The sequence below is a fragment of the Lemur catta genome, chromosome 15 (assembly GCF_020740605.2).
Source record: "Lemur catta isolate mLemCat1 chromosome 15, mLemCat1.pri, whole genome shotgun sequence".
Classification (NCBI taxonomy): domain Eukaryota; kingdom Metazoa; phylum Chordata; class Mammalia; order Primates; family Lemuridae; genus Lemur; species Lemur catta.
Window position 1 is genome coordinate 47,925,826 of NC_059142.1, and position 15,756 is coordinate 47,941,581.

The 15,756-nt window shown below is 39.4% G+C and overlaps 1 protein-coding gene across 2 annotated transcripts in view; it reads left to right on the forward strand.

The window, feature by feature from the left end:
• Window positions 1–6,861: 6,861 nt before the first annotated feature.
• The window catches only part of MAP2K6 (mitogen-activated protein kinase kinase 6), a 44,605-nt gene continuing 35,710 nt past the window's right edge, over window positions 6,862–15,756 (forward strand). Inside the window, exons 1-2 of one of the 2 annotated variants that reach the window (XM_045569529.1) lie at window positions 6,862–7,063; window positions 9,778–9,844. The gene's annotated coding sequence lies outside the window, so the exon portion shown is untranslated. The remainder of the gene's footprint in view (window positions 7,064–9,777; window positions 9,845–15,756) is intronic. The other variant, XM_045569528.1, reaches the window with a different exon arrangement.

A 15,756-nucleotide genomic window follows, 5' to 3' on the forward strand; every position in this document is an offset into this window, starting at 1 on the left:
GGGTTCCCCGCCCATCCACTGCCCACATCCTACGTCCATGGTGGGCCTAGACCACAACTCCAGGGCATTGGCTGTGGTTTACTTTTAGGTTCTTTTAAGATCACCTAGTCAGTGCCGAATTGTTAACATAACAAAACTTGCTTCAGCTTTACCATGTCTAAAAAAAGCTTCAACCACATGAAGCTGTAAGAAAACCTTTCTGGGAGCGTTTATTCTTTGAAAATAGGGCCATTTCCCCATTAGCCCATGGGTCTGTTCTGCATAGACTGGCTCATTCTCCTTCGACAGGAGAATAATTCTTTGTGTCCTTCACTGATCCTTCATTCGCATTGCATTTGCTCAAAATGTTCTTGGCGTGGCTGCCTTCTCGTCTCACTCTTCTTGTCTCCCTGTCTGACTCATTCAGCTTTCTGCTTCTCTGTTTGTCGCCCCCAGATTCACATATTTTCCCCCATCCCTCTCTTAAGCTCCATGGACCTGCTTGAATTGTGCCACACGTCCCTCCAGCATCTTGTTTCTAACCCGTCTGAACTGGAACTCATTATCTGCCCTCTCCCTACCCCCACTGCCTCCACAAATGGCCTGACTTTCTTCTTTCCCTTAATTTCATCTCGGTGTAGAAAAGCCAGACGATGATCATGGTTACTACTACTACTGCTTAGCTCTTGTTCTTCGGTTCCTTTTATCCAGCAAGTTACCAGAGGCTGCAGACTGTGCCTCAGAGACATTTAAGCAGCTTTTTTATTAGCCAGATTGCTGTGGTCTCTGCCCCTGATTTCTTAGGTCTGTTGTTTAAACTCTGTACATGGGTAAGACATGGGCTCTGGCTTTGAAGAGCTTGCATTGTTAGTGGAAGAGATGGATGAACAGATGGGTTCAGTTAATCAGCATAGGAAGGGGGACCCTAAAGATGTGTCCAGGGCACTGTGGAACCACAGAGAATGGTCACTTATTGTGTTCGATTATGTTCGGAGCTTTTGTGGAAGGATTCCAGGAGGAGAACTTGCTTGAGCTGACTGTTGAAGTTGACAGGGAAGAAAGGTAATAAGGACATTCCAGGGAAAATACAACAAAGTCCTGGAGGCTTAAAACATTGAGGCATGTGTGTATGTGTGGTGTGGTGTGTGTGTGTGTGTGTGTGTGTGTGTGTGTGTGTGTGTACCACAGTTTCAAAATATCCTGCAGATATTAGTGGTATCTTGTTACATTATTAATCTTGTGACATTATTTTTTGCTGAAACATATTAATAGATATGTCGTGACACTTCTCTACTGAAAACATAGATGGCTTCTCTTCTTAAATCTGAAATTTAAAATGTATTAGTTACAGTCTTTCAGTCTCTGACTCCAAACTACCCTTCCAGGCTTCTCTCTCTACCACCTTTTACTTTGTCCAAAGAAGACAACTCAGAATTCTTTGAATACACCACAGTGCCTCTCCACATCATTGGTAGCACATCTTCATTTTACTTGGCATCTGCTGTGGTTTTTCCAAGTCCTCATTGTCAAAATCCTACCCATTAGTTTTTCGAACTTTTTAATTTTGGAAACATTTAAATACATACAAAGAAGACATAGAGTATAATGAAGCCTCCAAATCCTACCAATTATCAAAGGACCACCTAAAATACTACCTCTTCTGTGAGACCATTTTTGGTGTTCCTTGCCTGATTTCTTCTGTCCTGCTTTCAGGGTACAATGCATGTGTTGTCTACCACACACACTCCCTGTTACTAATTATGTTAATAGGAACTGGCTTTTCATATCCTCTGACTCTTTGAAGGAAGAATTTGCATCTTATTGAATTTTGTTTCATGTAATGTCTACTTTGGTGAATTATTGACAATTTCAGCTCAAAGATAGAGGTAGCTCAATGAGGAACTTAATTTGTAATTAAATTCTTACTAGCCAGAAAGAACTGGTCAGTTGTGTGGGAAGTGACAGGACCCTGGGGAAAAAGTGTCCTTGTCAGCATAAAGTGACAAATGGTGGAAAAAGAAACTTTACCTAGACATATAATAGACAAGGAGTTCTTGACCCTGGCTGGGATCTCAGGCACTTGTGGTGCTTTTTTTTTCCAAAAAGCACAGATCCCAAAGCCTCTGTGGTTTTTTTTTTTTTTTTTTTTTTTGTAGGGTTGGGGTTTCCCTCTTGCTCAGGCTGGTCTCGAACTCCTGAGCTCAAGCAATCCTCCTGTCTCAGCCTCCCAGAGTGCTAGGATTACAGGCACGAACCACTGAGCCCTGACTATCTGAAGCCTCTGTTTTGAATGAAACTCTGTCAGCTTAGTTGGTAATTGCTGTCCCCAGCAGCAGAGGGGCTGGGACAAAAGTGCACCAACAGAGTATCCACCTGCAAGGGTCCTTTTTGGGCGGTTTAACCAGCAAGGGGTCAGATTGCAGGTGTGGCTCCAATGACACAATGTGAAAAAGGTGAAATTTTAAGAGTTTTTAGCGCTTACAGACCCTGGAGGGTACCCAGAACAGCTGGAAACGAGACACACACACACACACACACACACACACACGAAGTCAGGGAGCACAAGGAGAGAGAAAGAGAGAGAAAGAAGGGACCCATGGCCCAATGCCTTAATTAGGTATAGAGTGTTATCCAAACAGGTTTCCTGTGGGGAACTTTAATTGGGTTTAAAGCAAGCAGGCACTAGTTCCAGAAGGTTACACTCTGACTGAGAGGTGGTCACTTTATGTTCAGGGGCAACTGTCTGGATGGTCAGTTTAAAGGCAGTGGCAGGAAAGCAGGGAGCCCAGCCTGCTAAGCAGGAGAGATACCACTAAGTGTTATCTCTGATCACCAGCTGGAGCCATTCCAATGGGGTATGGTATTGGAAACTGTGTTAAGGGTGGCTGAGCCCTGCTTCTGGTATGAGAACATTTAACTTATATTTAAAAATGGATGCTGAGAGCTGGGCATGCTGGCTCACACCTGTAATCGTAGCACTCTGGGAGGCTGAGGCGAGCCGATTGTTTGAGTTCAGGAGTTCGAGACCAGCCTGAGCATGAGTGAGACCCCTTCTCTACTAAAAAAATAGAAAGAAATTAGCTGGACAACTAAAAATATATAGAAAAAATTAGCCAGGCATGGTGGCGCATGCCTGTAGTCCCAGCTACTCGGGAGGCTGAGGCAGGAGGATCACTTGAGCCCAGGAGTTTGAGTTTGCTGTGAGCTAGGTTGATACCACAGCACTCTAGCCAGGGCAACAGAGTAAGACTCTATCTCAAAAAAAAAAATAATAAAAATAATAAAAATAGGCCGGGCGCAGTGGCTCACGCCTGTAATCCTAGCACTCTGAGAGGCCGAGGCGGGTGGATCGCTCGAGGTCAGGAGTTCGAGACCAGCCTGAGCGAGACCCTGTGTCTACTAAAAATACAAATAAATTATCTGGACAACTAAAAATTTATATAGAAAAAATTAGCCGGGCATGGTGGTGCATGTCTGTAGTCCCAGCTACTTGGGAGGCTGAGGCAGTAGGATCGCTTAAACCCAGGAGTTTGAGGTTGCTGTGAGCTAGGCTGATGCCACGGCACTCACTCTAGCCCGGGCAACAAAGTGAGACTCTGTCTCAAAAAAATAAATAAATAAATAAAATAAAAAATAAAAAAAAAATGGATGCTGAGACAACATAAAATTATAAGCACTCACTACATTCACTCCCAGAACTCCTGAGTCTATAGACCTGGAGAAGTTCCCATAGTCAGTGGGAATAGAGAGTATGGTTCAAGATTGATGAAATGTTTGAAAAATGTAATTTTAGCATAAATAACACAAAAGAGGAAGAACAGAGGGCAACGTTTGAAGAAATAAGATGCCCATAAAGGGGACATTCTCCTTAGCTCATATTTTAAACATACAAGCACAAACATGGAAAAGAGAAAAAGTATTTATTGAGCACCTATATTATGCCAGGCACTGCTAGACTTCTTCACATACATTGGGTTAATCAAGCCTCTCAATGACCTGGGGAGATTGTAGATCATCTCCAGTTTGCAGGTGTGGAAACTTAGTTTAAGATAAGAAATGTTCTCAAGGCCACATCCTTAAGAAGTGGCACAGCTGAGATTTGAAATTGTGTCTTATTTCCCCTCCATTCTGAGTTGTTCTTTTTTTTTTTTTTTTTTTTGGTTTGTTTGTTTGAAGAGTTCAATATGAATGTACAAAACAGTTGAGAAAAGAACAACAAATATTCAATCAATAGATATTTACAATGTGCAGGGTCTGGGCAAAATCATTACCATGATGGAACTTATATTCTAGTGCGGAAGATAGATAATAAACCAGTAATAAATAAATGCAAAAATAAATAAATACCAAAAATAAAGTAATTATAGATTATGAGAAAAGGTATGAGGAAAATAAATCTAAGATGGTCATGGAGATCTATTTTACAGAGAGTGGACATTTTAAGCTAAAATATCAGAGTTCGGCATAATTGCTTTGAGCTCATGTTGTATTCTAGCCCCTGTATGAAATGCTGGAATGTGAAAGCAAGGATGTGTTGACAGTGATCCTTAGGCTGTGCTCAGGAAGGTCTGGGAAGGTTCTGAATCTGGAAGACTGAGTTCTTATGCATAAGAGGGCTAGAGCCCTCCAGGCAGAAGGCACTAATTCCAGAAGGTTACAGTCTGACTGAGAGGTGATCACTTTATGTTCAGGAAGGGGACGTAATGGGAAGTTTATGTATACAGAGAGGGAAGGTCCTTGGAGATTCATTCTGACTCCTTGAAATCAAAGTGAATGCCAGTTTTATTTTATTTATTTATTTATTTCGAGACGGAGTCTCACTCTGTTGCCCGAGCTAGACTGCCGTGTCGTCAGCCTAGCTCACAGCAACCTCAAACTCCTGGGCTCAAGCAATCCTCCTGCCTCAGCCTCCCGAGTAGCTGGGACTAACAGGTATGCACCACCATGCCCGGCTAAGTTTTTCTATTTTTAGTTGTTTAGTTAATTCTTTTCTATTTTTAATAGAGACGGGGTCTCGCTCTTGCTCAGGCTGGTCTCAAACTCCAGAGCTCAAGCTATCCTCCCACCTCGGCCTCCCAGAGTGCTAGGATTACAGGCATGAGCCACGATACCCAGCCTGAATGCCAGTTTTAAAATGAGCTTTTCTCATGCATGCTACCTTGGTGATGGGCACACTTACAACTTCGACTCAAACTTCACAAAAGCAAAACATGTAATCAAAACATTTGTACCACCGTGATATTATAAAATTTAAAAAGAAAATTTGGCAGGACTCATCTTGCCATTTGGAAACTAGTAAATTTTTGTGTATATGAACTGTGTAATATATATTTATTAGGCTTCTACAGTCAATGGTTACAAAATTCATTTAACTTTGATTACATAATATATACTCAGTCTTGGTCATTCACATAAAGCAATCTTTTATGTCAAATAAATAAATAATACAATAAAATGAGCTCTTCAGCTTTTCTTCCTTAAACTTTATGTAATTCTAAAGAAATGTGTCCTGCTGCTTGGAGTCTCAGTGGTGTATGAGTTCCAGTGGTTTTGGGGGATGGAATGGTCCCTGTCCACTTTCATATCACTGTTGTAAAGCCAGCTTTCTCCCTGCTCTCCCCTCCCACTGCCCTGCTCCATTAGTTGCTTTGGGTGTGATCATTGCAATTTAACAACATCAAATGACAATTCTCTGCTGATTTTATTGCCAACTAGCCTTGGAACTCAAGCTTAGATGCAAGTAGTAAGGAGAGGGCAGCCAAGGCCTCCAGGTTGCCAGTTATTTGGCTGGAAATCCCATTCATATTGGGAAACAGATTTTTAAAATAAATTTGGCACTGCAAGCACTGCCATCCTTTGTGAAGCTGTGTCAGTAATCATAAACCCTCATAATCATGCCCCCCAGCTCTCAGCCAAGCTGACAAATATTTAGGCATCAGCATGTCCTCACGATGCCACCTTCTGTTGACCGTGTGGGCTTCTCGTGCTGTTTGAGTTGGCACCGGAACACAGTCTTCTGTTTTATGTAATAAGGAACATCAGAGAAGCCCTTTGTGCTCACCCTCTGCAAGTGGGTGCTGAGCAAGACCTCTTGTGTACCCCATCATTTTTGGTACGGTCAAAGCTAGTGAACATTTCTGTGGCCTGGTAAATATTTTCTAACTCTTGGCAAGGTTTTCTTTTTTTCCAGTACCATTTTTGCTCCAGGCCAGGATTCTAACAACCCAGCTTTGGTTTAAGATGAATTTTACAAATACGTATGTGTGGTGGGACTACAGTATTTTCAGAGAACACAAGCATGGGTGTGACACGGGCTGATGCAATGTAGTGTTGCATGTGCCCAATCAGGCCAAGGGGGCTTACCCCTTGCAGATTGTACCAATAAGAGGGCAAGACTTGTTGAGATCTGCAGAAATATACAAAATTCTATCTTTCTGAGAAGGCTTGTGGCTAGCTTGTGACATCATATAGAGCCTATTTTCTGACTTTTTTTCTTTTTAGCTTTAGAATATCAAGGGAAAAGACCGTTTAACAGAGTTGGCTGCTTAGCTTTATTATTCATATTGCTGTCTCCTGTTAATTTTTTTCTTTAAACACAGTGTTCAGTGTTAGCGTCAGGTGCTGGCAGCCTTCCTAAGGGGAACAGATTGCTTTGAAATAAACACAGCTGGAAACTTACCACATATTGTTTTTCTTTCTTTTAAGAAATGAAAGAGGCATTTATAGAAAGGCGGGAGAACACTGTGCTGTGCAGAATTACTTTATAGATTTATTCCTCCAGGTCTGGTTAATGATTAATGTCATGCCTGCCTGGGTGTCCAAATGGACCCACTTCCCTTCTCTCTTCCTGAAGCTGCAGTCTCCCAGGAACAATGAATCTGCAGAGGTTTGCTGCAATCCGAACTTGAGGAGGGGGTGGAGTCTGCTCAGTTCTGTTGCTCCCTGTTGAAGCGTGGTCTTTGGAGCTAAGCAAAGAATGACTTCTGTGGGGTTTTCTTCTGCTGGCCTTCCTTGCAGCCTCGAAAACCTCATCAGAGTCGCCTCTGCTGGTTTCTTGCTGTGCTGCGCTGTCAGAGATGGGCAAGTAAGTGAATTATGGAATATTGGCGTGTGTGCTTGTGATTTCTGTTTTATTCGAGCTACTTTTTAAAGCAAAGGCAGTGTGTTTTCTAACAGTGTAATTCCACTAGGTTTTGTGTCTTCTGGAACTGTTTTTTCTTATTGCTGTCAGGAGTTGGTATGCTTTGAAATATTAGGCTTAAGAAAACCCTGGAGACTATGCACATCTCCAATTTATATGTAGTCAGGGGTCTGGAGGTAAGAGGCAGGTAATTTCACCCAGGAGGCAGCAAATCCAGGGTTAGAGTGATCTCGATATGGTTATAGAAGGCTTAGTATAAAAGTGATGGAGGGAGAGAACCAAGGGTCATCTGCTTGGGAGACTTTACTATTGTCATTTATTTCTTGGGTTTCTGTACCAAAAGGTTCTCTCTGTCTCTGTCTCTCTCTCTCTCCTATTTCTTTGTATAAACGTTTTGTTGATTTCTTGGATTATAGTGTAATAATTAATTGCTATTAAGAACTGCGATTAATCAATTGCTGTGTTAAGGGTTTTCAAAGGAGTTTTCCTCAATAAATAGCTATTTCTCTGTATATCTACCTTGTAAGAACTGAGTTTGAAATAAAGAAGAGAAAGATGTAGGAATTTAAAGAGTAACTTCTGCTTTTGGTTTGCTTAAATGGCAACTGGGGATGTTTTCTCACAGGCCAAATATATTTTACTTCAGTTTTGTCTTGTTTTATTGGTGAGAACGATTAGGATTGCATCCGTTGGGATTACCTGAATTACCTGTCACCTGTACTGCGCTGGGAATGTGTATGTAGTTATCTGAACAAGTTGAATCTGTCATTCATTCCTCACTGGAGTATTTCGCTTAAAATAACATTCCCTAGCTATTTGAAGTCCATGAATGGGAATCGTTGGAATTAGGCCATATATCTATTTGGATCCTCATAGTTGGGTATAGCACCTAGCATGGTCTTGGTACATAGTAAAGCTCTATGTATTGGCAAAAATGGGCCAACTTAGTAACGTGCTGAACCATCATCTGAACTCCAAGGGCAGGAAATTGAGTGGTGTGTTTTGAACCTTTTGAAATGGGTAGGTAAGCCCAAATGAGGAGAGAATTGAGAAAGCCTGTTATTAATATAATGAAGGTGATCCTAAAAGGCTTTTTCTATGTTGATTACTGCCAATCATACTTTTTTTCCTGTCTTTATACCACTTGGCAGAATTACTATAGATTTTAGATGTTGAAGAAATAGAAAGAAAAGACCCCCTTATACATTACACTGGGCTCTGATAATATAGCCAATTCTGTTCATGAATTTCTTAAATGACGTTTTAAACAAATGAGACTGTGAAGATTGTTTTTCTATATGATTCTACCTAACAGTTACTTAAGGTATCTCAATGTTCTTTCATGTACATTATCGGCTCTGATTCTCACAGCTGTCCAGTGAGCTTGGTATTGATGCTACTTACCCATTTTACAGTTGAGAAAAGCGAGAGTCAGAAGAAAGGTGATTCCAGAGGTTGCTTGGTGAATGGAAGAACCAGATGTAGGCTGGTTATTTTAAAACTCAAAGTCCTGTGTTCCCTCCATCCCGTCCCCTCTCTGGTCATCTCTAAATTTCCTCCATTGTGGAATGGTGGAAAGAACTTCGACCTGGGTGGGTGTCAGGAGACCCAGATTCTGATTCTGATTGGGTCATTGCTGCCTCTGTGATGTTGAGCGAGTCACCAAAGTCTTTGTATGTCATCTTCCTTCAAGGAGTTTACTTTATTTGATTTTTCAGGTATCTCTGTAGCTTCAGGATTTATCCAGGGCCTTATCCAGGGTTTGTGTCCTCTCTGAAGTGCTCCCCTGCATTGTAGAGAAGAGGTGAGAAGGTAGCATTCTTTTCAGGCATTCTATTCTGCTCTGCTTTGATTTCCACTGCCAAACGCCAAAAGACACAGGATCTCCGTAGATGAGGGAAATCTCAGGCCCTTACAAGTCTGTCTGCTCTGATCTGCTTCCTGAGCTGGCATTTCTCAGTCTGTTCTTTTTCACTCATCAGCAAAAGTATTTGAGCCAAATTCTCTTGTAGTTTCAGCTCAGGAATGAACAACATCAGGTTACATTCCCATCTGGCCTTAAAAGAAGTGATAACCTCTTTGCATAAATCCATCTGTTATCTTAATCCTTTTTGGAACAAGGCACATGTAAATAAATGTTACTCTATGCCTCTCTTAGGTTTCTCAACTTAGGGCAGGTGGTTAAGGAAAGGGCAGGGTAGAACAGTAGGAAAAATTTTTTTTTTACTTTACTTCCATTGCTAACTGTAGCAGTTGTTCACAGACCAATTTAGAAAATTGTGGGATACTGAGATAAGGGTGACTACATTTTACTGACATTAAAAAGAAAGAAAAAAAGCTATAATCAACAGTGTTTGCCATCATCATTATTGTATAAAAGAAAAAAAACAAAGAAATTGGAATGACAAATTCTCAGTAGGGAGAAAGGGTATATCTTCCTAGGAAAAGAGAGCTGGCATTCTTCTCCTGACATTTTCACCCTAGGCTAATGAAAAACCTCATTCATGACCACAGACTTCCTGGGTAGGGAGTGGTGTTCTGGACATGGAGATGAGAGCTGCGTGCCTAGGTCAGCTCTTTTTCTCTGCTACAGTCTCTGCCCTGCCTTTCTTGCTGTGATTTAGACCTTAACTTTGTCCTTACATCTTTCCCCATAGGCAAGAAGCGAAACCCTGGCCTTAAAATTCCGAAAGAAGCATTTGAACAACCTCAGACCAGTTCCACGTAAGTTGGCAAAATGATCATCTTAATCCAAACAACTGTACTTTACAGATTTCAAATGAGGGTTCATTTTTGGGCTGGTGAGCAGTGCCTTGACTTTGGAAATAGTTATTAGAAAGTCAAGCTGGCCCTTTAAGTAGGAAGCTGCTTGCTCACTGTTCTGAGACCTGAAATACTAATACTTCATCTGTGTTGAATGGGTAGCTTTGAACTCAAGTATCTCAGATTATTGGTAGAGGAAGAATTGAATGACACATGCATTTGGCAGATGGAGTCCTTTGTAAGCCCAGAAACGTCCGTGGCTGTGGACTTCCTTGCCTTTTCCCTGTAGATGTGAGCAAACAAGCAAATCCCTGTGAGAGTCACCACTATTATATGAAACTTGGGTTGAGATGGAAAGATGGTATTTGGTGAGCCCACATCTTGACACCTAAATACTGTCACATGTAAACAGAAAGCAAAATGAGGTAAAGGAACACTTCTTTATTAGCTGAGGTTTGGGCACAAATCCCCAAGTCAGCTTAAGTACTAGTGGACACCCCCTCTATGAGCCTCCTTTTTTTTTTTTTTGTCTCTTTGTGTGGTGGGGAGGGTACTTCCTGTCCAGCTGGAAGTATGACCGCCTACCAAAGCATCTGCATGGGAGGAATGGAAATTCCAGGAAATAAATCACAATAGAGGTACTCAGAGACAGAGTAAGTGCAAAAAGAGGACATCCCAACGGAAGCTTGAGTATTTAAGGCTTTTGCTCATGTCTACAAAAGTGCCTCCCTTTGATTTTGATTGTGATCTTAACTGTGATCTATCCCATCAGAAAGCACACCCCCTGTTGGGTCATGCTCTGAAAAATGGTCACGACTATTGTGAGACTCTGCTAGGGCCATTGATCCTTGCATTCTATGCAGCAAATATGAAAGAACTTTCCACTGAAGAACTTTCGAGGACAGAGCAGAGTGGAGGACACTCTTCAGCATTCTGAACTGTAGCTTAAGGGGTTAAACTCAAGTTAGAATGTTCCTTTTATGAGGATCTGCAGGAGGAAGTTCTTCTCATACTTACTAGCAAGATAGGTTTTTTTTTCTTTTTTTGGTCTTTCTGTACAATTTTTTTTTTTTTTTTTAACCTGTGGACCTGTGAATTGTATAATTACTATTTTTTCCTCTCTGTTTTCTTGAAAGCTTAGAGTCAATATGTGGCCTACATGTACTACCTGTATTGGACTTTATGGGCTATTCTTTGAAAATTTTTATTTTGAAATAATTATAGATTCACAGGAGGTTGCATAGAAATGTACAGGGAAGTCCCATGTACCCTTTCTCCATCCTACACCAAACTCCAGCCCGACCCCCATGTTATCTTACATGACTATAGTACATTATCAAAGTCAAGAAAGCAGCATTGGTGCAAGCCATAGAACTTTTCAGTTTTACCAGCTCTATAAGCATTGCTCTGTATGTGTGTTTGTATTTGTGTATCTGTGTGTGTTTGTGTTGGTCTATGCAGTTTATCACATGTGTAGTCTTGCATAATCACTATCATAATGAAGATACTCAACTGCAGCGACGCTGTAAGACTCTTCCATGTTACCCTGTCTTAGTCACATGCACCTCTTCTCCCCATCCTCATGCCCAAACCGCAGACACCACTAATCTGTTCTCAATGACCATTTTGTTATTTCATGATTATTGTATAAACATCTTTGTAAGATTTTTTTTTTTTTTGGTTCAGAGTAATTTCCTTGAGGTTCATTCAAGTTATTGCATGTATTAATACTTGGTTCTATTTTATTGCTGAGTACTGTTCCATGGTATGGTTATACCACAGTTTATCAAACACTTTAGCTTTTGATGGAGATATGGGTAATTTTCAGTTTTGGGCTATTATGAATAAAGCCATTATGAATGTTCATGTATAAGTTCCTGCATGAAAATAAGTCTTCATTTCTCTGAGTTATATTCTCAGTAGTGAAATTGCTGGGTTATATGGTAAGCCCATTTTTAGTTTTGAAAGAACTGCCAAGCTATTTTCCAGAATAATTGTACCATTTTAATATTCCCATCAATAATGTTTGAATGATCCCGTTTCTTTTGCATCCCTGCCAGCACTTGGTATTATCACTATTTTTCATTTTAGCCATTCTGACATGTAGTGATGTATGTATAGTTTTAATTTGCAATTCCCTAGTGGCTAATGATATAGAATATGCTTTTAGGTGTTTATTTTCTTTCTATCCATATATTTTCTTTGGTGAAATGTCTGCACATATCTTTTTCCCCTTGTCAATTAGATTTTTTTTCCTCCAAGGGGGAGAGGTGGAGAGAGAGGGAGGAGGGAGGAAGGGAGCTAGATTGTTTTTTATTGTTGACTTTGGAGACTTATTTATATATTCTAGAAAGAAAGACTTATCAGATATGAGATATGAAAATATTTTCTCCCAGTTTGTAATTTGTCTTTTTATCATTTTAGCAGGGTCTTTCATAGAACAAAAGTTTTTAATTTTGATGAAGTTCAGTTTATCAGTTTTTCCTCTTATAGATCATGCTTTTGGTAATAAGTCGAAGAACTTTTTGTCTAGTCCTGGGTCTTAAAGATTTTCTCCAATGTTCTTTTGAAGAAATTTATACTCTTACATTTTACATTTAAGCCTATGATCCTTTTTTGAGTTAATTTTTGTGCAAGGTATGGGGTTTAAGTTGAGCTTTATTATTTTTGCCAATAGATTTCTAATTATTCTAGCACTATTTGTTGAAAAGGCTATCTTTCCTCTATTGAATTGCTTTTGCTCCTTTGTCAAATACCAACTGGATATACTTGTTTGGCTCTTTCTGGGTTCTCTATTCTATTCCATTGGTTTATGTGTCTATCCTTATGCCAATATCACACTGCCTTGATTACCGCAGCTACATAATAAGTCATGACACTGAGAAAAATGATCCCTCCCACTTTGTGCTTTTTCAAAATTATGTTGGCTACTTTAAAGACCTTTTTCTTTTCTTGTAAGTTTTACAATAAGCTTGTCTATGTCCATAAAGAAATTTTCTGAGATTTTAGTAGGAGTTGTATTTAACCTATAGCCCAATTTAGGGAGAAGTGACATTTTTACTACAGTGAGTCTTCTAATCTGTGAACCTGTTATATTTCTTCAAGTATTTAGATTTTCTTTTATTTCTTTCATCAGCATTTTATAATACAGATCTTCTATATTAGGTTTTGTTAAAGTTTATACTCAAGTATTTCATTTTCTTTGGAGTAATTATAAGTGGTGTTCAATTTTTGATTTTGGTTTTCACTTGTTCATTGTCACTATATAGAAATGCAACTGATTTTTCTGTATTGATCTTGTATTGTGTGTAATTCTGCAATTTATCTTATAGTTTGTGACCTTACTAAGCTCACTTATTAGTTGTAGAAGCTTTTTGTGGATTCCTTAGGGTTTTCTATGTAGACAATCATGCCACCTGTAGACAGAGACAGTTTTATTTCTTCCTTCCCAATCTGTAGTGTGTGTGTTTGTGTGTGTGTGTGTGTGTATGTGTGTGTGAGTGAGAGAGATACAGGGTCTTACTGTTGCCTAAGGTGGTGTGCAGTGGTGTGATCATAGCTCACTGCAACATCCAACTCCCAGACACACGAGATCTTCATGCCTCAGCCTCCCAACTAGCTAAGACTACAGGTGTGTGCCACTATGCCCGGCTAATGTTTTTTATTTTTTGTAGAGACAGGGTCTTGCTGTGTTGCCCAGGCTAGTTTCGAACTCCTGGCCTCAAGCAATCCTCCTTCCTTGGCCTCGCAAAGTGCTGGAATTACAGGCGTGAGCCACCGTACCAGATCTCCAATCTATATTTTTGTCAACTTTTATTTTCTTGCTTTATGAAGTGGCAAGAATGCCCAGTACTACATTAATAAGATTAGGGAGAGCAGGTGACCTTGTTCTGTTCCCAGTCTTAGAGGAAATGCATTTAGTTTTTCGCTATTAAGTATGATGTTAGGTGTAGGTTTTTTGTAGATGTTTATGAGGTTCAAAAAGTTCCCATCTAGTTGTAGTATACTGTGATTTTTATTATGAATGGGTGTTGAATTTTGTTGAATGCTTTCTCTGTATTAATTGATGTGATCATAAGATTTTTCTTCTTTGTCCTATTAATATGTGGATTACATGATTCATTTTGAAATATTGAACTAGTCTTCCATACCCCCAAGTAAATCCCAGTTGATGGTAGTATATTATCTTTTTACACATTGTTGGATTCAATTTGCTAAAATTTTATTGAGGGTTTTTATGTTCTAAGTTCATAGGAGATGTTGGTCTGTGGTGGTTTATTATTTCTTTTGTGCTATTATTTTCTGGCTTTAGTATTAAGGTAATACCGGCTTAATAAAAATGAGTTGGTAAGTGTTCCTTCTTCTATTTTCTGGTATACATTGTATAAAATTGGTGTTAATTCTTCTCTGAATGTTTGCCAGAATTCTCCAGTGGAACAAAATGGGCCTGAATAGTTCTTTTCCTGGAACTTATTAATTACCAATTAAATCTCTTTAATAGTTATTGGATTATTCAGATTATCTATTTCATCATGGCTGAGTTTTGGTAGTACATGGTTTTTGAGGAGTTGGTCCATTTTGTCTAAGTTGTTGACTATATGAAAGTTTTTCATAGTATTTACTGATTATCCTTTCAATGGCTGCAGATCTGTTGTGATATCCTGTTTTTTCCCTGATATTGGTAAGTTGTGTCTTCTGTCTTATATTTGTCAATTTTGCTTGAGGTGTATCAATTTTGTTGAATATTTTTTTTAAGAACCAGCTTTGTTTTATTGTTTTGCTGTTTTCAATTGTATTGCTTTCTGTTCTCATTTTTATTTCTTTTGATATATATATTTTACATATATATATATATTTTTTTTTTTGGTAGAGATGGGGTCTTGCTATGTTGTCCAGGTTGGTTTTGAACTCCTGGGCTCAAGCAATCCTCCCATCTCAGCCTCCCAAAGTACTGGGATTACAAGTGTGAGCCACTGCACCCAGCCTCCTGTGGGATATATCAATCTACCAACCATCTTATATTCCTTCCCCCTAAAATTTTTATTCTTTACTTTTACTAATTTATGTTAATTTTCTATATTTTATGAATTTTTTAAAGCCACCATAAATTCTTGCTTAGGATAAACAAGTGAATAAAAACCAATGCAAGGATAAAAATAGTTTCTATTTTGTCTTACCCTCATGTGGTAGAATATATTTTGAATATACTTTTATGTTTCACCATGTGAAACCAAAAGCATCACTTTGATATTGTAGAGCATACCACTTTAGCTCAAAGAGTCTTCTCCTTATTTTAATACTGAGGCTTAAATTTGTACTCCTAAAGAAGTAGCTTCCACATTTTGTGTTTTTCTTGGCAATTTTTTTGAGGTTGGCTTGGTGATTCTTACCATTTATACCCTGCCTTCGTCTGCTGTGCTACACACAAATAAACAGCCTGGGACAGATCTCCATTCTCCCAAGTTCAATGTGTGTGGTCCCTGTGCTGGAGCGCTTTCTTTGAGTTACCAATGCCAATGTGTCTTTGACTCAGGTTTCTGAGCTGTCTCCTCACTTGACTGATCATAACTAATCCTAAATCAACTCTATGGTAGTTAATATTATTGTTTTAAATCACTACAAGAAACTCAGGAGGCAGCTTTTATTACTCTCACATGATGTGTAAAAACAGAACTGTGCAAGGGTCAGGTGCTTTGCTCAAAGCCGTTGAGCATAGCTTCATGGGTAAAAGTTCAGCTTCTGGAGCCAGAATGCCTAGGTTTATATTTGGGTTCTAAACTTCACTAGTTGAGTACCTTAGGCAAGACACCTAACTGCACCAAGCCTTAGTTTCCCCTTCTACAAGACAGGAATAAACAGTGATGTGGTTGTTT